This window comes from Bufo bufo, chromosome 1, assembly GCF_905171765.1.
Source record: "Bufo bufo chromosome 1, aBufBuf1.1, whole genome shotgun sequence".
NCBI lineage: Eukaryota > Metazoa > Chordata > Amphibia > Anura > Bufonidae > Bufo > Bufo bufo.
Genome location: NC_053389.1, coordinates 200,907,338 through 200,934,517, shown reverse-complemented (window position 1 = coordinate 200,934,517; position 27,180 = coordinate 200,907,338). Strand labels below are relative to the sequence as shown.

General features: G+C 45.3%; 1 protein-coding gene across 1 annotated transcript in view; it reads left to right on the top strand.

Moving 5' to 3' along the window:
- Window positions 1–27,180, top strand: part of BCL3 (BCL3 transcription coactivator) — a 120,878-nt gene that overhangs the window by 24,635 nt on the left and 69,063 nt on the right. The window lies entirely within an intron of this gene.

Here is a 27,180-nt window from a genome sequence, read left to right as displayed (position 1 = left end):
CGTAAAGGGCTTCTGTCACCCCACTAAACATTATTTTATTTTTTTGGTTAGTTATAATCCCTACACTATATTTTTTCATACATACTGTAATTAATAATTTCGGTTCAGTAGATTATGTTAAAAACATATTTTTAAAATATGCAAATTACCTTGCTACCAGCAAGTAGGGCGGCTACTTGCTGGTAGCAGCCGCATCCTCCTATCCTAAAGACGCCCCCTCCGCATGTTGATTGACAGGGCCAACGGACGGGATCGTCCTCTGGCTGGTCCTGTCTGCTATCAAGATCTCGCGCCTGCGCCATAACGGTATTCAGTCGGCGCAGGCGCATTGAGAGGAGGACGCTCGCTCGGCCGCTCCATCCTCAATGCGACTGCGCCGATGACGTCATCAAGTACACCCGGAAGAGATTTATTATTAATAATCGTTGGTGGTATAGTGTTAATAACTGTCATTTTTATAAAATTATTTATTCCCATTTCGTTGGTGGTTTTTGTGGCAGCATGCTTATTACGTACATACTTACCTGATTCGAGCATCCAGCGACGTCACCAGACTCTCCGCCTCCTTCCAGCGATGCCGGCGTCTTCTCTTCCGGGTGTACTTGATGATGTCATCGGCGCAGGCGCATTGAGGATGGAGCGGCCGAGCGAGCGTCCTCCTCTCAGTGCGCCTGCGCCGACTGAATACCGTTACGGCGCAGGCGCGAGATCTTGATAGCAGACAGGACCAGCCAGAGGATGATTCCGTTCCCTGGCCCTGTCAATCAACATGCGGAGGGGGCGTCTTTAGGATAGGAGGATGCGGCTGCTACCAGCAAGTAGCCGCCCTACTTGCTGGTAGCAAGGTAATTTGCATATTTTAAAAATATGTTTTTAACATAATCTACTGAACCGAAATTATTAATTACAGTATGTATGAAAAAATCGCAGTATAGGGATTATAACTAGAGTTGAGCGAACACCTGGATGTTCGGGTTCGACGAGTTCGGCCGAACTTTCGAAAAATGTTCGGGTTCGGGATCCGAACTCGACCCGAACTTCATCCCGAACCCGAACCCCATAGAAGTCAATGGGGACCCGAACTTTTGGGCACTAAAAAGGCTGTAAAACACACCCGGAAAGGGCTAGAGGGCTGCAAAAGGCAGCAAAATGTAGTTAAATCCCCTGCAAACAAATGTAGATAGGGAAATGATGAGTTAACATAAAATAAATAAAAATTAAACAATATTAATTGGAGTGAGGTCCCATAGCACAGAATCAGGCTTCAAGTCACCCACCAATGGAGAAGGTCACTTACTATTATTTTGACCACAGCACCCAGACAAAGGAGAGAGGTCCCACAGCAGAGAACCAGGCATCATATCACCCACCACAGGAGTAGGCCACCATTTAGTTACTTTGACCCCTACACCCAGACGGAGGAGAGAGGTTACACAGCAGAGAATCAGGCATTTAGATCACCCACCACAGGAGTAGGCCACCATTGAATCAGACCCCGGCAACCATGTCAGATGGCACAAGCATAAGCTTTATATCAATCAGCACAGGAGAAGGCGACTTTGACAGACTTTGACCCCTACACCCGGACGGAGGAGAGAGGTTTCAAAGCAGAGAATCAGGCATTTAGATCACCCACCACAAGAGTAGGCCCCAATTTAATGGGACCCCGGCAACCATGTCAGATGGCACAACCATCAGCTTCATATCAATCAGCACAGGAGAAGGCGACTTTGAAAGACTTTGACCCCTACACCCAGACGGAGGAGAGAGGTTTCACAGCAGAGAATCAGGCATTTAGATCACCCACCACAGGAGTAGGCCCCCATTGAATCAGACCCTGGCAACCATGTCAGATGGCACAACCATCAGCTTTATATCAATCAGCACAGGAGAAGGCGACTTTGAAAGACTTTGACCCCTACACCCAGATGGAGGAGAGAGGTTTCACAGCAGAGAATCAGGCATCATATCAACCACCACAGGAGAAGCCACCATTTAGTTACTTTGACCCCTGCACCCAGGAAGAGGAGAGAGGCACCACAGCACATATTCTGGCATCATATCAGCCACCACAGGAGAAGCCACCATTGAGTTACTTTGACCCCCGCACCCAGGAAGAGGAGAGAGGCACCACAGCACATATTCTGGCATCATATCAGCCACCACAGGAGAAGCCACCATTGAGTTACTTTGACCCCTGCACCCAGGAAGAGGAGAGAGGCCCCACAGCACATATTCTGGCATCATACTAACCACCACAGGAGAAGCCACCATTGAGTTACTTTGACCCCTGCACCCAGGAAGAGGAGAGAGGCCCCACAGCACATATTCTGGCATCATATCAGCCACCACAGGAGAAGCCACCATTGAGTTACTTTGACCCCCGCACCCAGGAAGAGGAGAGAGGCACCACAGCACATATTCTGGCATCATATCAGCCACCACAGGAGAAGCCACCATTGAGTTACTTTGACCCCCGCACCCAGGAAGAGGAGAGAGGCACCACAGCACATATTCAGGCATCATATCACACACCACAGGAGAAGGCCTCTTTCAGTGATTTAGGCCTTTGGACCCAGACAGAGGAGAGAGGCACCACAGCACATATTCTGGCATCATATCAGCCACCACAGGAGAAGCCACCATTTAGTTACTTTGACCCCTGCACCCAGGAAGAGGAGAGAGGCCCCACAGCACATATTCTGGCATCATATCAGCCACCACAGGAGAAGCCACCATTTAGTTACTTTGACCCCTGCACCCAGGAAGAGGAGAGAGGCACCACAGCACATATTCTGGCATCATATCAGCCACCACAGGAGAAGCCACCATTGAGTTACTTTGACCCCTGCACCCAGGAAGAGGAGAGAGGCCCCACAGCACATATTCTGGCATCATATCAGCCACCACAGGAGAAGCCACCATTTAGTTACTTTGACCCCTTCACCCAAACAGAGGAGAGAGGTTCCACATCAGAGAATCAGGCATCATATCAACCACCACAGGAGTAGGCCACAATTTAATGGGACCCCGGCAACCATGTCAGATGGCACAACCATCAGCTTCATATCAATCAGCACAGGAGAAGGCGACTTTGAAAGACTTTGACCCCTACACCCAGACGGAGGAGAGAGGTTTCACAGCAGAGAATCAGGCATTTAGATCACCCACCACAGGAGTAGGCCCCCATTGAATCAGACCCTGGCAACCATGTCAGATGGCACAACCATCAGCTTTATATCAATCAGCACAGGAGAAGCCACCATTGAGTTACTTTGACCCCTGCACCCAGGAAGAGGAGAGAGGCCCCACAGCACATATTCTGGCATCATATCAGCCACCACAGGAGAAGCCACCATTGAGTTACTTTGACCCCTGCACCCAGGAAGAGGAGAGAGGCACCACAGCACATATTCTGGCATCATATCAGCCACCACAGGAGAAGCCACCATTGAGTTACTTTGACCCCTGCACCCAGGAAGAGGAGAGAGGCCCCACAGCACATATTCTGGCATCATACTAACCACCACAGGAGAAGCCACCATTGAGTTACTTTGACCCCTGCACCCAGGAAGAGGAGAGAGGCCCCACAGCACATATTCTGGCATCATATCAGCCACCACAGGAGAAGCCACCATTGAGTTACTTTGACCCCCGCACCCAGGAAGAGGAGAGAGGCACCACAGCACATATTCTGGCATCATATCAGCCACCACAGGAGAAGCCACCATTGAGTTACTTTGACCCCCGCACCCAGGAAGAGGAGAGAGGCACCACAGCACATATTCAGGCATCATATCACACACCACAGGAGAAGGCCTCTTTCAGTGATTTAGGCCTTTGGACCCAGACAGAGGAGAGAGGCACCACAGCACATATTCTGGCATCATATCAGCCACCACAGGAGAAGCCACCATTGAGTTACTTTGACCCCTGCACCCAGGAAGAGGAGAGAGGCCCCACAGCACATATTCTGGCATCATATCAGCCACCACAGGAGAAGCCACCATTTAGTTACTTTGACCCCTGCACCCAGGAAGAGGAGAGAGGCACCACAGCACATATTCTGGCATCATATCAGCCACCACAGGAGAAGCCACCATTGAGTTACTTTGACCCCTGCACCCAGGAAGAGGAGAGAGGTTCCACATCAGAGAATCAGGCATCATATCAACCACCACAGGAGTAGGCCACAATTTAGTTTATTTGACCCCTGCACCCAGGAAGAGGAGAGAGGCCCCACAGCACATATTCTGGCATCATATCACACACCACAGGAGAAGGCCTCTTTCAGTGATTTAGGCCTTTGGACCCAGACAGAGGAGAGAGGTCAGAGATTAGCTTCATATCCCCCAGCACAGCAGAAGACCGCTTTATTTGACTTAGGCCTCAGCACCCAGACAGAAGACAGAGGTAGCATGGCAGAGGTTATGGCTTCATGTCACCCGTTAGTTTAACCGGCCACTTTCATCTGGTTAGGCCCCGGCGCCCAGACAGAGAAGAGTTTCATTCAACTGTGGGTTTCATAAAATTTGTATCAAATAAAGAAGTGGCCCGTAGCACAACAAGACATGTTTTAGGCAGTTAATAAGGACTACTCTGCACAAGGGAGGGACAGGTCCTGTGGGATCCATGCCTGGTTCATCTTTATGAAGGTCAGCTTGTCCACGTTGGCTGTGGACAGGCGGCTGCGCTTGTCAGTAATGACGCCCCCTGCCGTGCTGAATACGCGTTCAGATAAAACGCTGGCCGCCGGGCAGGAAAGCACCTCCAAGGCATAACATGCTAACTCTGGCCACGTGGACAATTTCGAAACCCAGTAGTTGAATGGGGCCGAACCATCCGTCAGGATGTGGAGGGGTGTGCAGACATACTGTTCAACCATGTTAGTGAAATGCTGCCTCCTGCTAACACGTTCCGTATCAGGTGTCGGTGCAGATAGCTGTGGCGTGGAGACAAAACTTTTCCACATTTCTGCCATGCTAACCCTGCCCTCAGATGAGCTGGCCGTGACACAGCTGCGTTGGCGACCTCTTGCCACTCCTCTGCCTTCACCTTCCACCTGTTCCCCTGTGACATGTGGGAATGCTCTCAAGAGCGCCTCTATCAGCGTGCGCTTGTACTCGCGCATCTTACGGTCGCGCTCCAGTTCAGGAATTAAAGTGGGCACATTGTCTTTATACCGGGGATCCAGCAGGGTGGCCACCCAGTAGTCTGCACACGTTAAAACGTGGGCAACTCTGCTGTCGTTGCGCAGGCATTGGAGCATATATTCGCTCATGTGGGCCAGGCTACCCATGGGTAAGGACAAGCTGTCCTCTGTGGGAGGCGTATCGTCATCGTCCACCGTATCCCCCCAGCCACGCACCAGTGATGGGCCTGGGCTGCCACCCCGCTGTGAACTTGCGTCATCCTCGTCCCCCTCCACCTCCTCCTCCTCATCCTCCTCGTCCTCCAGTACAGTGCCTTGGCTGGCGACTTGTGAACCTGTCCTCTGCTGCTTAAACAAACCTCCCTCTGAGCCACTTCGAACAGACTGGCCCGAAAGTGTTAGAAACGAGCCCTCATCCTCCTCCTCCTCCTCCACCTGGGCCACCTCCTCTAACATCATTGCCCTAAGTGTTTTCTCAAGGAGACATAGAAGTGGTATTGTAACGCTGAAAACAGTGTCATCGCCACTGGCCATGTTGGTGGAGTACTCGAAACAGCGCAGCAGGGCACACAGGTCTCGCATGGAGGCCCAATCATTGGTGGTGAAGTGGTGCTGTTCGGCAGTACGACTGACGCGAGCGTGCTGCAGCTGAAACTCCACTATGGCCTGCTGCTGCTCGCACAGTCTCTCCAGCATGTGCAAGGTGGAGTTCCACCGGGTGGGCACGTCGCATATGAGGCGGTGAGCGGGAAGGCCGAAGTTCCGCTGTAGCGCAGACAGGCGAGCAGCGGCAGGATGTGAACGGCGGAAGCGCGCACAGACGGCCCGCACTTTATGCAGCAGCTCTGACATGTTGGGGTAGTGGTGAATGAACCTCTGCACCACCAAGTTCAGCACATGCGCCAGGCAAGGGATGTGCGTCAAACCGGCTAGTCCCAGAGCTGCCACGAGATTTCGCCCATTATCGCATACCACCAGGCCTGGCTTGAGGCCCACCGGCAGAAACCACTCGTCGGTCTGTTGTTCAATACCCCGCCACAACTCCTGTGCGGTGTGGGGCCTGTCCCCCAAACATATGAGTTTCAGAATGGCCTGCTGACGTTTACCCCGGGCTGTGCTGAAGTTGGTGGTGAAGGTGTGTGGCTGACCGGATGAGCTGGTGGAAGCAGTGGAGGAGGAAGCCGAGTAGGAGGAGGAGGAGGCTACAGGAGGCAGAGAATGATGCCCTGCGATCCTAGGGGGCGGAAGGACGTGCGCCAAGGAACTGTCCGCCGGGGGCCCAGCCGCCACTACATTCATCCAGTGTGCAGTTAGTGAGATATAGCGTCCCTGGCCGTGCTTACTGGTCCACGTATCTGTGGTTAGGTGGACCTTGCCACAAATGGCGTTGCGCAGTGCACACTTGATTTTATCGGACACTTGCATGTGCAGGGAAGGCACGGCTGTCTTGGAGAAGTAGTGGCGGCTGGGAACCACATACTGCGGGACAGCCATGGCCATCAGCTGTTTGAAGCTGTCTGTGTCCACCAGCCGGAATGACAGCATTTCAAAGGCCAGCAGTTTAGAAATGCTGGCGTTCAGGCCAAGGGCTCGAGGGTGACTCGGGGGGAATTTGCGCTTCCTCTCTAAGGTTTGAGATATTGAGAGCTGAACGCTGCTGTGTGATATAGTGGAGACGCTAGTTGACGGTGGCGGTGGTGGTGGTGTCGGTGGCACATCCTCTGTTTGCTGCTCGGCAGGTGGCAACATTCCTCTCGAGGCGGAAGCCGAGGCAGCAGCGGTAGAGGGAGCAGGGGGAGCCTCAGCGAGTGCCTGGTTTTTAAGGTGTGTACCCCACTGCAGTTCATGCTTTGCATGTAGATGCCTGGTCATGCAGGTTGTGCTGAGGTTCAGAACGTTAATGCCTCGCCTCAGGCTCTGATGGCAGAGCGTGCAAGTCACTCGGGTCTTGTCGGTAGGACATTGTTTAAAGAAGTGCCATGCCAGGGAACTCTTTGAAGCTGCCTTTGTGGGGCTGGGTCCCTGTTGGCGATGTCCAGTAGCAGGCGAACTCTGGGGGCGGCGGCTCGTCTGCTTTGGCCCCCTGCTCCCTCTTTGGCTTCGCTGTTGTCTCGGTCTCACCACTACCTCTTCCTCTGAACTGTGAAAGTCATCGCCACGACCTTCAGTCCATGTGGGGTCTAAGACCTCATCGTCCTCTGCATCGTCTTCCACCCAGTCTCCCTCCCTGACCTCCTCCTGTTCAGTCTGCACACTGCAAAAAGACGCGGCAGTGGGCACCTGTGTTTCGTCATCATCAGAGAGTCGGTGACTCTGCTGTGGTGGTATTCCCATGTCCTCTTCATCTGGAGACATAAGTGGTTGTGCGTCAGTGCATGGTATGTCTTCCTCCACTGGGGAAGGGCTAGGTGGACGCCCCTGGGAAACCCTGGAAGCAGAGTCTTCAAACAGAAGAAGAGACTGCTGCATAACTTGTGGCTCAGACCGTTTCCCTGATATGCTTGGGGGTGATGTGACAGACTGATGGGCTTGGTTTTCAGGTGCCACCTGTGCGCTTTCCGCAGAAGACTGGGTGGAAGACCATGTGGTGAACGTGCTGGAAGCACTGTCGGCCACCCAATCGATTAATGACTGTACCTGCTCAGGCCTTACCATCCTAAGAGCGGCATTGGGCCCCACGAGATATTGCGGTACATTCTGCCGGCTAGTTGAGGGAGTTCGTTCCCTACTGTGTGCGCCTGGGGCCGAACGGCCACGTCCTCTACCAGCAACAGAGGCTCCACGGACACCACCACGACCGCGTCCTCGTCCCTTAATAGTATTTTTCTTCATTGTTGCGATTCAACTCGCACCACAATGAAATATATTATTTTTTATAAGCAAAATCCCCTCACTGGAATACTTTCAGTCTTTTGACTGTATGGATTACAGATGGAATGACTGTTATATGTGAGTACCGCTTTCTTTGACAGATTCTAGTATGGGTACATATATGTTTTCCCAACCCCAGCACATTAGTTTGCTAATTCCAGATGTATGAAACGCAGGCCTAACTGTATCTAGTATATTGAACGCCAGATAAACTAACTTGGCCTTTTTTAAATAAAAAAAAAATTCCCTCACTGGAATACTTTCAGTCTTTTGACTGTATGGATTACAGATGGAATGACTGTTATATGTGAGTACCGCTTTCTTTGACAGATTCTAGTATGGGTACATATATGTTTTCCCAACCCCAGCACATTAGTTTGCTAATTCCAGATGTATGAAACGCAGGCCTAACTGTATCTAGTATATTGAACGCCAGATAAACTAACTTGGCCTTTTTTAAATAAAAAAAATCCCCTCACTGGAATACTTTCAGTCTTTTGACTGTATGGATTACAGATGGAATGACTGTTATATGTGAGTACCGCTTTCTTTGACAGATTCTAGTATGGGTACATATATGTTTTCCCAACCCCAGCACATTAGTTTGCTAATTCCAGATGTATGAAACGCAGGCCTAACTGTATCTAGTATATTGAACGCCAGATAAACTAACTTGGCCTTTTTTAAATAAATAAAAAATTCCCTCACTGGAATACTTTCAGTCTTTTGACTGTATGGATTACAGATGGAATGACTGTTATATGTGAGTACCGCTTTCTTTGACAGATTCTAGTATGGGTACATATATGTTTTCCCAACCCCAGCACATTAGTTTGCTAATTCCAGATGTATGAAACGCAGGCCTAACTGTATCTAGTATATTGAACGCCAGATAAACTAACTTGGCCTTTTTTAAATAAAAAAAATCCCCTCACTGGAATACTTTCAGTCTTTTGACTGTATGGATTACAGATGGAATGACTGTTATATGTGAGTACCGCTTTCTTTGACAGATTCTAGTATGGGTACATATATGTTTTCCCAACCCCAGCACATTAGTTTGCTAATTCCAGATGTATGAAACGCAGGCCTAACTGTATCTAGTATATTGAACGCCAGATAAACTAACTTGGCCTTTTTTAAATAAAAAAAATTCCCTCACTGGAATACTTTCAGTCTTTTGACTGTATGGATTACAGATGGAATGACTGTTATATGTGAGTACCGCTTTCTTTGACAGATTCTAGTATGGGTACATATATGTTTTCCCAACCCCAGCACATTAGTTTGCTAATTCCAGATGTATGAAACGCAGGCCTAACTGTATCTAGTATATTGAACGCCAGATAAACTAACTTGGCCTTTTTTAAATAAAAAAAATCCCCTCACTGGAATACTTTCAGTCTTTTGACTGTATGGATTACAGATGGAATGACTGTTATATGTGAGTACCGCTTTCTTTGACAGATTCTAGTATGGGTACATATATGTTTTCCCAACCCCAGCACATTAGTTTGCTAATTCCAGATGTATGAAACGCAGGCCTAACTGTATCTAGTATATTGAACGCCAGATAAACTAACTTGGCCTTTTTTAAATAAAAAAAAAATTCCCTCACTGGAATACTTTATGGCTTTTCACTGTATGGATTACAGGTGGACTGGTATTAGTAGGGGTGACACAAGCACACCCAAGTCCCTGATGTAGGATTTCTATGGCACAGACCACTATTACAAGTGATTAATGGACGTTGGGAGAGATTGTGCTGCAGCACTAGTCCCAAGATGGCCGCCGCCTATCAGCCCAGTAACATGTGCCACAAAATGGTCTGCACAACCTTTAAAAAAAATAGCCTTGGACTGTGCTGCTAAATCGCTATTGGTCTGAATCCCAGGTGTAGATGTCTGACTTGTTTGGAGCTTTGGAATGCACACTGTGGCAGCTTCTGCTGCAGCACTACAAGTCGCAAAATGGCGGCCGGCGGTCAGCCCGGGTACATGTGGATGGAAAAATCACTCTGGCCACTCTAAAAATAGCCAATCCCTATCAAAAAAGCAGCTCAGCTGCAGTTGTTCAGATGAATCACAGGTGGAGGAGAGAAATTTGCTTCCAGTTATTCAATTATCCCTGCCTATTCTCGCCCTAGCATCAGCTGCGTCTATCCCTGTTCTATTCACATCGGGAGTGAGCACGTCCCGACGTGCGCACAAGCTTATAAAGAGGCTGAGTCACATGCTGCACTTGGCCAATCACAGCCTTGCCAATAGTAGGCATGGCTGCGATGGCATCTTAGGGCAAGTAGTATGATGCATGTTGATTGGCTGCTTTGCAGCCTTTCAAAATGCGCCAAAATACATGCCGAACGACGAACCCGAACCCGAACTTTTACGAAAAAGTTCGGGTTCGGGTCCGTGTCACGAACACCCCAAAATTCGGTACGGACCCGAACTATGCTCGAACTGTTCGCTCAACACTAATTATAACTAACCAAAAAAAAAAAAAACTGTTTAGTGGGGTGACAGAAGCCCTTTAAAATGCTGCAGTCTGACGCTGTGTATAGACTTTAATGGTTACATTCATGACATCATTGTTACATTGTTATTCATTCACCATGATGACATCAAAACATATTTGATGACACTGAAACATAAATATGTTTATATGTGACAACCTTAAAGCATTAATATGCCTGAGAACAGTTACACTTCTTAATAACTTTTGACTCGTTAAAAGTTGTATAAGGGTACTTTTACACTAGCGTTATTCTTTTCCAGTATTGAAATCCGGTAAAGGGTCTCAATACCGGAAAAAAACACACCAGTTTTGTCCTAATGCATTCTGAATGGAAAGCAATCCTTTCAGTATGCATCGGGATGTCTTCCGTTCCGCCCCTTGTACTGTATTTGACCTGACAAAATACTAAATATTTTTTCCAGCCAAAATCCCGGAACAATACTGTACTTGCCGGATCCGGCATTAATTTCCATAGAGATCCGGTACCAAATGTTCTGGAAATTGCTGCGTCGCCGGATCTGGTTTTCCGGTCTGCGCCGGGATATAGGAGGAGCTAGTTTCGCTTTTGATCTTTGAAAAAATGTAATACCGGATCTGTTATTCCGGATGATACCGGATGAGACGGATCTGGTATATGACTGGATGCATCTAACAGATCTGGAATAAAAAGATATCCGTTTGCATACTGGCAATGGCAATGGAACTGCCTGCCAGATTCTAACAACGCTAGTGTGAAAGTAGCCTAACACTTTGTCTAACACATGAATAGCTAAGTATTCTCTTAGGAAACATCTAACACTGACCTTTAATCCCTCTTCCTCTTAGGTCATTTTCTCTAATAGCCTTTGTCATAAAATATAAAAGCTGACAATTGCACAATGTCAGACAGGATCATCAATACCAATAGACTAGAAGACTGAATAGAACACATTAATCTGTCATTAAGACTATACAACCCACTGTCTCTCCCAGGATCAGCCTAACAACACATACCTTATCCCAAAAGAATACATCTTAGAATTAATTACTTCTAGTTATACTTCACACCAAGAACACAACAAAATATACTTCAATAACCAAGCCATTATCTCTGCTTAAAGGGAACCTGTCATCAACTTTGTGCTGCCCATACTAACGTCAGCATAAAGAAGAGACAGGCGAGTTGATTTTAGCGGTTTGTCATTTATAAGTTAAAAGTAAGTGATTGCCGAGAACCAACATCACATTCATTGCAGACTGGGCCTGAAAAAGAGTCCCGGCCACCTGAGAAGAGTCCTGGTTATTCATGAATTCCTGCTCTCCCCGCCCCCCTGCTGATGACTGACAGTCTTCTACCTAGTTTTCTCTCTTTCTCTCTAGGAGAGAACTGCCAATCATCAGTAGATGGGTGAGAGTGCAGGAGATGAATAACCATGACTCTTCTTCTCAGGTAGATTTGGCTCTTCTCAAGGCCTGTGCTGCAATGATTATGATGCTGGTTCTCAGCAACTGCTTACTTTTAGCTCATGAGTGACCCACCGCTGAAAACAGCATTTCTGTCACTATTTTATGCTGCCCTCAGTGAGGTCAGCATAAAGTTGATGACAGGTTCCCTTTAACTCTTTCATGGAGAATTCTCAGATAAGGCTTTATTTATCCTACACTCTGTCCCTCCAAGCAGGGTGCAGACTGTTTGCTGACTAAGCCTTTCTTGCTGTGCCCATAGGGTGAGGGCCAGTGTGCACGCACACTACTCTTCACCAGCCAATGGCTGGACCGTTTGGAGTACTTAAGGCACCTTCCTCTGTGGGAAGGTGCCTGAGCAGTAGGTTCTATCCCATTAGTATACTACAAAGGTGTGCTGTTATACGTTTGTCTACCCATTTACAGACTTCTGCCTGTTTGCTGGATTTGACCCTTTGCTACCTAACTTCTGTCTGGCCTCCGTGCTGAACCTGAGCTGCCTGCCATGACCTCAGACTGTTTATCAGGTTGGACATACTCTGCCTGCTGTGACCTTGGCATGTCGTTGACTACGATTTGTCCTGATGCTTCATTGCTCTACACCAGTGTCTATTAACCCCATAGGTCAGCTGTCAGCCAAACAGAGACTACTACAAGAGGTAACGGCCTGGTGGTTCCCCTGCAGCAAAGTTAAGATCTCTGTATAGGGATTAGAGGGTGAAAACCAGGGGACTGCTAGGATAATGCCCTTAGGAGTAGCACCAAGTCTAATATGTTTGCCTGACACAGTGTTTCCACACCCACTGCATAACACCTATTATGGTAATTTCTACATATGAGAAATAGTTCTCCTAATGAAAGCCAAAACAACCCTGTTCTGTGGCTCCTCAACAGGTTAAATGGAGTTTTACGAACCATGCATGTCCATATGGAACTGTGGCTTGGCTATGGATTGATCACATCCAATCTACTCTCAGCATTTACGTAGAATAAAAAGAGCTGCTAACATGTATATGGTCTTCCTTTGACTTGAAAAGAGAAAGCAGTTAAAGATGTTCAGCCTGCACCCATATCCATAGGTAGACATTTCACTATACCATTCCACCAATACTGGTTTTAGCTACATTCCACCAATACTGATTGCCAATTCAACTAGAACATAATTATTCAGACAAATGCAGAACATGGGGAAAGAAAATGCATTGCTGTAAAAACTCAATTATTTATATAATGCAAATATCAACTTGTATCAGACAAATGTGTAGAAACAACGGGGAATACCAGCTCCTGCTTTAAGAAACGCCAGTAAACAGTCAACGCTTTGACATGATTGAGTCCAAAAGGGATACTTTGCAAAATCCCCTAAACGTCAGCGTCAAAAGCAAGTGGACATTGTGACAATGAACAAATGCTGCTCGACTAAAAACCTGAGAGCTCAAAAAGAGTAAGCCAGTGGTGTGGGCTCCTTTTCGTAGATTTTAATATTTGTTAATTGGGATTTTATTGAGGAATTCCCTGCTACTGGATTATTTATTCTGGCACTCAATGATTTAAAGGTTATGGGGATAAGTTAATTGTACCCCACGTATTCATGACTTATGGCCAATTTAAGACACTAAGTAGGGGCATTTACTAATCAAATTATGACACTTTTTACGTCACAAATTTTGTCATGCGCCGTAAAATTTGCAACTTTAACCCTGCTCCTGATACTCTTTCAAAGTGGATAGAAAAGGGTGTGGGGTGTGGCAAAAGCGGGCAGAACAGCAGGCCCGGCTCGTTTATCATTTTCCAAGACAGTTTTTTAGCACAGAGAGATAAACCTCTGTATAGATAGGTAAACCACCATCAGTTTACTGCTGCTGTGAGATTAAGATGTTATCCACAAGGTTCCTCATAATAGTAGGTGTAGAATTGGGATGCCAATATGAGAGCTCTATTGAGTCTTTACAGGGGGATCTCTCTGGCTGCAGTGATGGTCTGAATGAAAAAAATAAGCAAGACTGTTTGCCAAGCTAAAGTCTAAAGAAAGAGGAAGTTAAAAGGCCAGGACAGGAAGTAGAATATGTTGAGCGACTTAAAAATTAGTGTCCGGAACACCATCCAAAATTTTGATTCGATTTCAATATCATAAAAAAGTAATGCGGTACTCTATACCATTCGATACCACACGGAAAAAATAAACCACCAGAAAACCCGTATGTATTCTGCATGTTATGGAACGTCCGGTCCATAATAGAACAGTCCTATCCTATTTTTTGGGGGACAAGGTGACAAAAAAAAATGTGTGTGGTTTTGATTTTTTTTCTGTTATGGCGTTCACCGCATAGGAAATATTTTTTAATATTTTAATAGTTCACACTTTTTCGGGTGTGGCGATATGTACTATGTTTATTTTTTATTGTTTATAAATTTTATATGTAAAATTGGGACAGGGAGCAATTTAAACTTTTAGTACTTTGGTGTTTTTTTTTAAACTTTTTATTTACTATCTATTAGCCCCCTTAGGGGGTTAGAACCCTTGTCCTATTCACCCTATTAGAGATCTATTAGGGTGAATATGATTTTACACTGTCCCTGCTGCCCTGGGCTTTGTGCACACAGCAGCAGGGAGCTTACCATGGCAGTGAAGGCTTCAGTAGCGTCCTGGCTGCCATGGTAACTGATCGGACCCCGCTATTACACTGCTGGGGCTTCAATCGGAAGCTGTTACTGCCACTAATGAGGAGGGGACCCTGTGGCCACTGCCACCAATGACTTTAATACTGGGGTGGTTGGGGGGGGCACACTGCGTGACCAATGTTTATAATACTGGGGTTGAGGGGGGCTCTCTGCGCCAATGGTTATAATTTATAATACTGGGGTTTGGGGGGGCACACTGCGCCACCGATGGTTGTGATTTATAATACCAGGGTTGGGTGGGCGCACTGCGTCACCAATGTTTATAATACTGGGGTTGGGGGGGGGAGCACTGCGCCACCAATTGTTAAAATTTATAATACTGGGCGCACTGCGCCACCAATGAATATAATAACACATTAATTCAAGTGTAGGCTGAGGGTGCCGGCAGCGGTATCACATACCTGGCACCCGGCCTCTATGACAGGACTCTGAGATCCCTGTCAATTAACCTTTCAGGTGCGACACCTGAAGGGTTATTTGCCGCGGATCGCCCTGCCCTGTTATTGAGGCCGGGTATGTGATTCTGCCGCCGGCACCCGTAGCCTACACTTGAATTAATGTGTTAATTACATTCATTGGTGGTGCAGTGGCCACATTCCCTCCCCTCTTCCTCAGTACAATGATCTAATTGATGGCAGTGGCAGACGCGTCACAGTGGGGGCGGGGGGAGGGAGATACTGCCTCCTTCTCCACTGTGCTGCAGCGGTGCGCGCTGAGCGGTGTGTGCCATGTTCTCTAACTGATACTAGGCAGCACAGCAGTGCAGCGTTGTATCGTTAAATAGTAAAACCCGGTATCGGGTCGATCTGGGTCTAAAATTATTGATTGGGTATCGATACTTTGATACCCGGTGCAACTTTATAATAATCACATACAGTCTGTGTATACTGCCTCTTCCTCTGCAATGTCTTGGTCAAGTAAGGGGTGAAATGGTATCCCTCCAGATCTCCCTGCTGTTGCCCAATCAGAAAAAAAAAACAACCAGCTCAGTGAGCATTACCTCACCTAATTCAATTTCTATGGCTTTGGCTCCAATTAATGGCTTTCTCCTGTAGCAGGACAACCAGACAGTTTCTTCTTCTCTCCTGCTTCAGCACCTGTTCTTCACAGCAGCCCTACTGCACTTGATTCACATTTGCATCAGGTTGCTAGGGCAATCGTGACCCATAGATGACAACAGACCTAGATGGGAATCATCCTGCCAAGTTTTGCTTTGTGTCTCAGGTTCCTTGCACTTTTCCCTGTGTATTACTGTTGTCTTTGGCATTGATACTGATATTGACCTTGGCTTTTTTCCTTATTGACCTTGGCTTTTTTCCTGCCCTGTCCCTTGAATTATCTGCCCTATACTTTTAGTTCCAGGTGTAGTTCTGACCATTGGCTCTGTTCTTGACCATGTTCCCAGATTGACCTGTTGCCCTCTGACTGCTCTCCTGTTGATGACCCATGGCTCCATTCTTAACCACACCACAGTCCCATCAGTGCTACTGCCAGTAAACTGTGACTATTTTGGGGGGACCATAACTTGGTAATCCTTGTGCAGCAATATCCACACTTTCTTGTAGGGTTTAAGAGTGAAGACCGGGAAATTTCTTAGATTGTGAGCCCCAATCTAGCCTGAACCAAATGGATTACAGTTTACAGAATCCAATTCCCAGTATGATATTGGAACAGTGAGTAGGATTTACATAACTGTAGTACCCAGATTGTGAGTTGGGGAAGAAGATTGCAAATTTGGCTCACTTGACTGCTATTTGGCTTTCAGATGGCTACTTATACTGCCTCTTTCTTAAGACAGAACCATTATAAGCATTAGTTGGTGGGATTATGAAAGCAAGGAACAATCTTGAAGATATTTAAGGTGTACATTTTTGGTGAGGGATTGATATGTTTAGCTGGTGAGTCTAAAGCAGTGTTTCTCAGCACCAGTCCTCAAGTACTTTCAACAGGTCGTGACTTCAGGATATCCCATAGAGAGTATATCACTGGTAGTGCCTTATGTGCTGACCATAATTATATCACTGTCACAAGTGGTAGGGATAAGTGCAGCCCTGAGCTCCGCCCACACCGCTATCCCTACCTATGGTACTTGCACAATCGTCCTAACCGACGGTGCACAACTGGACAGCAGTCCCTAGCTTAAGTACGTGCAGGGGCTAACAGGGAGGGAACAAAGTGGAGAAAACAAAAGACAAAGACAGAACGGACGTGGCCGGCAACCTTGAGAACAGTGTAATATCACCAGGCTGCCTATACCGGGATCCATAACCTGAGACAACTAACTGTGAATAACGGATATAATATCCAGTCACTTTATGTGAACCAATATATACAATAAGCTGGTCTATGGATTAAAATCATAAGACTGCATGACGGAACCCGCGTTCTCATATATATCTATATGATATTCCATCTGGAGAAATCTGACACATTTATATATTGTTACATGGTATTCCATCTGGAGAAACGATACAACGTAATATATTTGGTACTCACACTCATTTCCAAACTTCAATAGATATTGTGACCTTATTAAAGACGAACAATTTGCTGGATAAACAACAACTCTTGCATACTACAGTGCAGTTTTACTATCGCGGTTTTGCTGGATGAACTATAACTCTTGCACTTTAACGCATTGCGGTTTTACTATTGCGGCTTTTACCATATTGCGGCCTTACTACATTGCGGTTTTACTATATATTGCCTTATATTGCGTTTTTTTTTACTATATATTGCCTTATATTGCATTTTTTTTTTACCTTAATAATTCTTATATCCTTTTTTTCACCCTGCACTTTAAATCCAGGAGGTCCCATCGTGGATGGTTTTTCTTCCCATTTTTTTCACAGGCATATACAATCCTGCACCTGATATATTGTGGCTTTATTGTAGACAAACTGTGATAGATTAACTGCACTATAGGTGGACCAATGTTCACACTGAAACTGTGATATATTAGTTTTTGGCACAGATAATTATTTTTGATTAAGTTGCATTATTGCTATTTTTATTTGACATATTCACTATAGGGACTGAATCACATCAAAGTCTCTATCACACCACGGTCACCATATACTAAGACCCCTATTGTTCAACATCTTGGATATTAGTGATTTTACACAATATTTTTATTACATTATATTGTTTTTTAACCACTTGCCATCTGGGCCATTTGCCCCCTTCCTGACAAGGCCTAATTTTGCAAAACTGACATATCTCACTTTATGTGGTAATAACTTTGGAACGCCTTTATTTATCCAAGTCATTCAGAGATTGTTTTCTCGTGACACATTGTACTTCATGATAGTCATAAATTTGAGTCAAAATATTTCACCTTTTATTTATGAAAAAATCCCAAATTTACCCAGAAATTTGAAAAATTTGCAATTTTCTAAATTTCAATTTCTCTGCTTTTAAAACAGAAAGTGATACCTCATAAAATATTTATTACTTAACATTCCCCATATGTCTACTTTATGTTGGCATCATTTTGGAAATGTCATTTTATTTTTTTAGGACGTTAGAAGGCTTAGAAGTTTAGAAGCAATTCTTCAAATTTTTAAGAAAATTGCCAAAACCCACTTTTTAAGGACCAGTTCAGGTCTGAAGTCACTTTGTGGGGCCTACATAGTGGATACCCCCATAAATGACCCCATTGTAGAAACTACACCCCTCAAGGTATTCAAAACCGATTTTACAAACTTTGTTAACCCTTTAGGCGTTCCACAAGAATTAAAGGAATATGGAGATCAAATTTTTAAATTTCCCTTTTTTGGCAGATTTTCCATTTTAATCCAATTTTTTCTTTAACACATCGATGGTTAACAGCCAAACAAAACTCAATATTTATTACCCAGATTCTGCGGTTTACAGAAACACCCCACATGTGGTCATAAACTGCTGTATGGGCACACGGCAGGGCGCAGAAGAAAAGGAACTCCACATGAATTTTAGATGCCATGTCCCATTTGAAGCCCCCTGATGCACCCTTACAGTAGAAACTCCCAAGAAGTGACCCCATTTTGGAAACTAGGGGATAAGGTTCCAGTTTTATTAGTACTATTTTTGGGTACATATGATTTTTTGATCATTCATTATAACACTTTATGGGGCAAGGTGACCAAAAAATTGGTTGTTTTAGCACAGTTTCTATTTATTTATTTTTACAGCGTTCACCTGAGGGGTTCAGTCAAGTGACATTTTTATAGAGCAGATTGTTACGGACATGGCGATACCTAATATGTATACTTTTTCTCATTTATTAAAGTTTTACACAATAATAGCATTTTTGAAACAAAAAAATTATGTTTTAATGTGTTCTGAGAGCTATAGTTTTTTTATTTTTTGAGAGATTTTCTTATGTAAGGGCTAATTTTTTGCGGGATGAGGTGACGGTTTTATTGGTACCATTTTGTGGGACATATGCGTTTTTGATCACTTGGTGTTGCACCTTTTGTGATGTAAGGTGACAAAAATTGCTTGTTTTGACATTTTTTTTTTTTTTACGGTGTTCACCCGAGGGGTTAGGTCATGTGATATTTTTATAGAGCTGGTTTTTACGGACGCGGCAATACCAAATATGTCTATTTTATAATATTTTTTCTATTTTTAACATTTTTTTTTATTCCTTACTTGGGACTTTTTTTTTTTACATGCGAAACTTTTTTTTATTTTATTTTTTCAACCCTTTATTTTAATTTTTTTTATTTTACACTTTTCGTACCCCATAAGGTCATACAAGACCTCTGGGGGACATTTGCTTCACTTTTTCTATTTTTTTTCACTGTTGATTTCTCCTGTAACTGGGGCTGACATAGTAGCCCCAGTTACAGAAGAAATGCACCCCCCAGAGAGGCTGTACAGCATAATTCTGTGCTGTACAGCCTCAGAGCAGGGCTGATCGAGGTCTGTGAAAGACCTCACACAGCCCCTGCACTCTCCGGTCACGGCGGTCACATGACCGCCGGGCCGGAACTGGAAGCGCATAGCGCTTCCTGCTCTGCATACACAGCGCTCGGTGAGCGCTGTGTATGCAGTGATCCAGAAGGCAGGGACACCTGGGAACTGTCCCTGCCTTCTCTCTGGGTTGCCCTACTGTCACTGACAGCGGGCAACCCGATCAGCAGCTGCACGATTAGCGTGCAGCTGCACTTTCTGAACGGACGTTTTAAAACGTGCATTCAGAAATAGAGATCCACCCATAGGACGTTTATATCCTATGGGCGGACGGAAAGTGGTTATACATCCCTATATATTTATATCTACAAATAAAACATCTGTTATCACTATACTAAAGGAAGTCTCTGTATACAGTCAGGTCCATAAATATTGGGACATCGACACAATTCTAACATTTTTGGCTCTATACACCACCACAATGGATTTGAAATGAAACAAACAAGATGTGCTTTAACTGCAGACTGTTAGCTTTAATTTGAGGGTATTTACATCCAAATCAGGTGAACGGTGTAGGAATTACCACAGTTTGCATATGTGCCTCCCACTTACACTCAGAACATGTCCAAATCACACTGTAGGAAAAGTTAATTCAGATCACTGAGGTAAAGAGCTGCTTCATCCTTCTCTCTGCTCTGCTTGTCAGGGATTATAATCCTGAATACAGCTGATAAAACCTTTATATGAATCTTTGTAGGAATGGAGTTCATGAGGAGACATAAAGTGCAGAGAGGAGGTTCGGATGTGGCTAATGAGCAGCAGCACTTGTATGCAGCCTCCATTACAACAGTCTGTCCTGTCCATCCTCCCTGTATTTCATGTCTCCTCATGAACTCCATTCCCACAGATATTCAGCTAAAGTTCTTATTAACTGTATTCAAGATCATAATCCCTGACAAGCAGGAGAAAAGGATGAGGCAGCTCTTTAGCTCAGTGTTCTGAAGTAACTTGTCCTCCTGTGTAATTAAGACAGGTTTTATGTGTACTAATAGGACGGTGGCCATTTTATTTCCTCTGATGATTGCTCCCTAGGCAAAACAAGACATTATAACTAATGAAAGGTATTTGGGAATATGTTTATAATAAAGTAATATTTAAGTGTTTTCATTTTCTTAATTCCCTGAGAACCCCTTTAACTATGTCACTTAGTGGCACATAAACCAAATGATCTCACAGTTAAAGTTTATTCTCCCTTATAAGGACACATACCATAACCTGCATCGTCCCTTTGTTAACATTCAGTTATCAGGGGGAGTCTCCAGATCCATCCTGTCGTTCAATGCTTCTAAAGCGTTCGACAGGGTGGAGTGGAGATTTCTTTGGAAAGTTCTGGGAAGGATGGGATTCGGCCCTAAATTTATCGATATGATTAAACTTATGTACAGAACTCCCACAGCAAGACTGAATGTAAATGGCAGCTTGACGGATAGTATTCCCTTGACCAGAGGCACCCGCCAGGGTTGTCCTCTGTCTCCATTATTATTTGATATATACATAGATCCTCTCGCCGTTAAAGTTAGACAAGATCCTAGGATCAAAGGATTCGGGATACTGGGTACAGAGGACCGTGTCTCTCTTTACGCCGATGATGTTTTTTTTTTTTATTGATCATACCGAAATTACACTTCCTGAACTTATTCAGACAATTTACAGTTCAGTTCAGTGTCAGGTTTTGAAATTAACTGGTCTAAAACTGTGCTAATGCCGCTCGAAAAAAAATCAATTACCCTATGACAGGCCCCCTTACTATGGTGAGAATCGTTGACTCTTTTGAATATCTAGGTTTAACTATTTCTCCCAAAGTAGAAGAGGTTGTACACCTAAACTTGATTCTGCTTATTAATAAACTAAGATCAAAAATGACGGTATGGCTTCGGCTGCCGCTGTCTAGGGCTGATAGAGTATCCCTAGTGAAAATGGTGATATTACCTCAATTTCTTTATACTCTTAGAAACTCCCGGTTTGGATTGAAGACAAATGTTTTAAGTTAATCGAGACCCTGATAAATGATTTACTTTGGGGAAGAAAGCGGGTAAGGCTTAAAATAAACTAATAAACCCTGTCCCTGCCTACTTACACTACCCGCCCTAGGCGACGGGGCGTAACTGGGCGACGGTCCCTTACTTACGTAAGTGCACAGAGGAAAGATACGGAAGCTCAACAAGCCAATGGTCAGAACCAGGAGAAGCGGGAGTATAAATGGAGCGGGCAAATGTAAGGTCAACAGTCAGAGCCGAGGTCAATCCAGGAGAGCAAATACATACAAAAGATGAGACGAAGTCGAGGTCAAAGAACGAGCCAAGGTCACAAGGTCAGGAGGTCAATCAGAACAAGCAGCCGCAGACTAGAACCAAGGAACAAGGAAGCACCAATGGACCAGTATCACAGGCAACCTGTAGCCAGCAGGTTGCCTGTATTTACAGTGGGGAGTGAGGGTCATGTGACGTGGCCAGCGTCACATGACCGACAGACAGACAAGTCGAGCACCAAGTGATCAGCTTGGCGCTCAAGGCAGACCTAGGAGCAGGGAGCCTCCCAGCTAGCAAAGCCGCCCTGGGAACGAGGCCGAACACAGATCCTCGCTCCCGAAGCTAAGCAGCAGGTCTGCGGCTGATGGGAGACCGAGTGCGCCTTCAGCGCCCCGTTACAGGACCCCCCCTTTTACGAGGGGCCACCTCAATTTGTATGGGAGGAGGAGCTGACTGCGATGGAACAACGGGTGGAATATATTTCTTAAGCAACAATTTATGGAAAACATTATGAACACGAAATGAGTCCGGCAATCTCAATCTAAAAGATACAGGATTATTAACGGCAATAATCTCATACGTCCCAACAAACCGTAGCGCCAGTTTCCTAGAAGACACCTTCAGCGGTAGATTCCGAGTAGACAACCAGACCCTGTCACCAAGCTCAAAATTAACCCCCTTAGAACTCTTCCTATTAGCCATCCTTTTTTGCTGTTCTTGGGCTTTTTGCAGGTTCACTTGGACCCGTGCCCAAACTGTGCACAGTTCAGAAGTTACTCTATCAGCTTCAGGATTAGATGAAGGTATCAACGAGCTAGAGTTAAATCGAGGATGGATTCCAAGGTTACAAAAGAAAGGGGAAACCCCAGTAGAAGAATTCACACGGTTATTTATAGTAAATTCCGCCAGCGAAAGATATTTTACCCACACATGTTGATTTTCAGAGATGTAGGATCTTAAAAATTGCTCAAGAGTCCGATTTAGTCGTTCCGTCTGACCATTAGTCTCGGGGTGAAAAGCAGACGAAAAGGCCAAAGAAATCCAAATTCTCTGACAAAAAGCTCTCCAGAATTTAGAAACAAATTGAACGCCTCTGTCAGAAACAATATTTTCCGGGATCCCGTGAAGCTGTACAATGTGATCAATAAAAACAGTAGCTAGACTCTTAGCACTAGGAAGTTTACTCAGAGGAACGAAATGTGCCATCTTACTAAATCTGTCAACCACTACCCAAACCACTGACTTACCGTCAGAAGACGGCAGGTCAGTAATAAAATCCATAGAAATATGCGACCAGGGCTTACTGGGAATGGGTAGTGGTTGTAACTCTCTGGAAGGATGTGTCCTAGGAGTTTTGGATCTGGCGCACACTTCACAAGCAGATACATATGCATTGACGTCTCTTAACAAAGTAGGCCACCAGTATGATCTGGAAGCCAACTCACAAGTGCCTTCCATGCCAGGGTGACCACATAAAACTGAATCATGACACTCACCCAACAACTGGAGCCGAAAATGCGCGGGAACGAATAACTTATCTGAAGGTGTATGTGCAGGTGCTAGATGTTGAGCTGATTCAATATCAGAGACCAAATTAGAGGATAATGATGCCATGATGATATTGGCTGGAAGGATGGGTTCCGGAGGGGTATCGGAAGACTGAAAGGCAGAAAAACTTCTTGACAAGGCATCGGCCTTTATGTTCTTACTTCCTGGCCTGTAAGTAATGGAAAAATTTAATCGAGTAAAGAATAATGCCCATCTGGCTTGACAAGGGTTTAGACACTTAGGGGACTCAAGAAATAACAAATTCTTATGATCAGTAAGAACGGTAATTCTATGTTTTGCCCCCTCCAAAAAATGTCTCCATTCCTCAAATGCCCACTTAATAGCTAGCAACTCACGGTTCCCAATATCCTAATTCCTTTCTGTAGGAGAATATTTTCTGGAGAAAAAGGCACAGGGTCTGAGGTTAGAGAAGTTAGAGGGTCCTTGGGACAATACTGCCCCTACTCCATCCCCAGAGGCATCTACCTCCACCATAAAAGGTTCCTCCAGATTTGGTTGAATTAAGACTGGGCACTACTAAATCTTCTTTTAAGATTCTCGAAGGCTTCAATGGCTTCCTCAGACCAATTGACTAGATCCCCCTTTCTTGGTAAGATCTGTTAACGGTTTGGCGATAATGGAAATTTTTTAAAATAAACTTACGATAATAATTGGAAAAACCCAAAAAGCTCTGTAAGGCTTTAAGGGATGATGGCCTCACCCACTCCTGGATTGCCCGTACCTTCCCAGCATCCATTTTGAAAGAATCAGGAGTGAGAACATACCCAAGATACAGAATCTCCTGTACTCCAAAAATGCATTTCTCAAGTTTAACTGATAATTGGTTAACTCTTAAAATGTCTAGTACCAGTCTTATATGTCTCACATGCGAGTTCCAGGTGGGAAAAAAAAATCTGAATATCATCAAGATAGACGATTAAAAACTTCCCAATGAATTCCCTGAAAATGTCGTCCATGAAATTTTGGAAGACGGCTGGGTCATTACTAAGCCCAAAAGGCATAACTAGGTATTCAAAATGTCCCTCAGGAGTATTAAATGCCGTCTTCCATTCATCACCCTCCTTAATTCGGATTAAATTCTAAGCTCCCCTCAAGTTGAGTTTGGAAAACCAGGCAGCTCCTAAAACCTGATTGAACAGGTCGGGAACTAAAGGGAGGGAATATTGATATTTAACAGTGATCTTATTTAATTCACGGTAATCAATACAGGGTCTGAGTCCTCCATCCTTTTTCTTAACAAAAAAGAACCCCACACCCATTGGAGATACCGAGGGCCTAATGCACCCCTTTTTCAAACTCTCTTTAATATATTCTCTCATTGAATTTCGTTCGGGACCAGATAGATTATAAATTCTTCCTTTGGGATGTCGGGACCCGGATACTAATTCAATAGCACAATCATACGGTCTATGGGGTGGTAATTCTTTCAGCTCGGATGATGAAAACACATCAGCATAATCTCTAATATATGGCAGAAGGGTTTGGGATACAGTATGAACCCCTGCAAAAACGACCGATAATCAGGACTAACACTGAAAACCCCATCTTTCTATCTCACCAGTAGCCCAATTAATAACCGGATTATGTAATTGGAGCCAGGGCATACCTAATACTACATTTACGGGTAGATTCTCAAGAATTAGGAATGAGCATATTTCAGTGTGGCACACCCCTACTGAAAGATCTCGGGGTAAAAAATTTGACCATACCACCTGCCAGGGGAGTGGAATCAATGGCTACAATGTTCACTGGATGAGGAAGGGCTAAAATCGGAATTCCTATTTGGATAGCAAATTTAAGGTCAATAAAATTAGATGCTGACCCGGAATCAATAAAGGCGTCACCGAAACCCCTGATTCCCCCCAGAGACACAGTAATAGGAACCAGCAGCATTTTTCTTACCACCCCAGGGAGTACCTTGTCTGTTGAGCCCTCTGGTTTGGGTGGACCTCTGGAAGAAGGGATCTTAGGGCACTGTCGGACCCAGTGATCGGAACCGCCACAGTAGAAGCACACTCCACGACGACGACGCTGCTCCTTCCTGGTCATGCCCAGCTGCATGGGTTCATCAGAGAAGCCTTCGGATTTTGATATCACCGGACCCATCTCCATCTTGGGAACCATCTGTGGAACAAGAAGGTGTTCTCGCTGTCGTTCCCTAACCCGTCGGTCTAGCCTAATGGCTAACGTCATGGTTTGTTCTAAGGTTTTTGGGGGTGTATAACACACTAGCATACCCTTGAGGGTGTCAGACAAACCAGACTTAAATTGACTCTTGAGGGCCGGTTCATTCCACCCGGAGGGAACGCACCATCTACGGAATAAGGTGCAGTACTCCTCAACCGGACGGTCACCCTGTCTGAGGGATTTCAGCGGGTCTCTGCTACCATGGCACGGTCAGGTTTGTCATATAACACACCTAGTGCCTGAAAAAATGCATCAACGGATCTGAGGCCTTGCGAATCGGAAGGCAAGGAGAATGCCCAGTCCTGGGGATCCCCCTGTAATAAGGAAATAATGATCCCCACCCTCTGTTGCTCAGATCCAGAGGAATAGGGACGTAAGCGAAAATAAAGCTTACAGCTTTCCTTAAACGCCAAAAAGCTTCTACGGTCTCCTGAAAATCGGTCAGGAAGCTTAACGTAGGGTTCCATACAGGCAGGTGCCGCTTGGGCAGCGACGGGAGGCACAGGAAGATCACGAGCAATCTCTTGTGCCTGTAATCTCTCCCCCAATTCCTGAACTATATGGGCCAGATTCTGCACGTGGTCAGTCAAGGTCTGTAAGGGATCCATAGTAAAAAACTTTTTAGGCCTGTGATTCTGTCAGGGATCAGAGAGGAAGGAAAAGAGAGTGCACTCTGACTCAACCGCTGTCCCTGCCTACTTACACTACCCGCCCTAGGCGACGGGGCGTAACTGGGCGACGGTCCCTTACTAACGTAAGTGCACAGAGGAAAGATACGGAAGGTCAACAAGCCATGGGTCAGAACGAGAGAAGCGGGAGTACAAATGGAGTGGGCAAATGTAAGGTCAACAGTCAGAGCCGAGGTCAATCCAGGAGAGCAAATACGTACAAAGGATGAGACGAAGTCGAGGTCAAAGAACGAGCCGAGGTCACAAGGTCAGGAGGTCAATCAGAACAAGCAGCCGCAGACTAGAACCAAGGAACAAGTAAGCACTAATGGACCAGTATCACAGGCAACCTGTAGCCAGCAGGTTGCCTGTATTTATAGTGGGGAGTGAGGGTCATGTGACGTGGCCAGCGTCACATGACAGACAAGTCGAGCACCGAGTGATCAGCTTGGCGCTCAAGGCAGACCTAGGAGCAGGGAGCCTCCCAGCTAGCAAAGCCGCCCTGGGAACGAGTCCGAACACAGATCCTCGCTCCCGAAGCTAAGCAGCAGGTCTGCGGCTGATAGGAGACCAAGTGTGCCTTCGGCGCCCCGTTACACACACATTGGATGTATCTTGGTTTAGGTATCTACAACTTTGTTCAGCACTTACTAGTATAAAACAAAAAGTATTATTACAGATAAACACTGACACATCCCTAAATGAGCTATTGGGAAATGTGGGTCACAAGTTAAGAATTTATAAAATGTTTGTAGACACATTATTGAAGGGAGTGTCTTCCCCTGGTCAAAGGGCGTGGGAACGTGATTCAATGGTTTAGCCATCTGACTGGGGGGATATAATGACAAATCTTCGGTTAGTATCTCATAATCTTAATCACGTTATG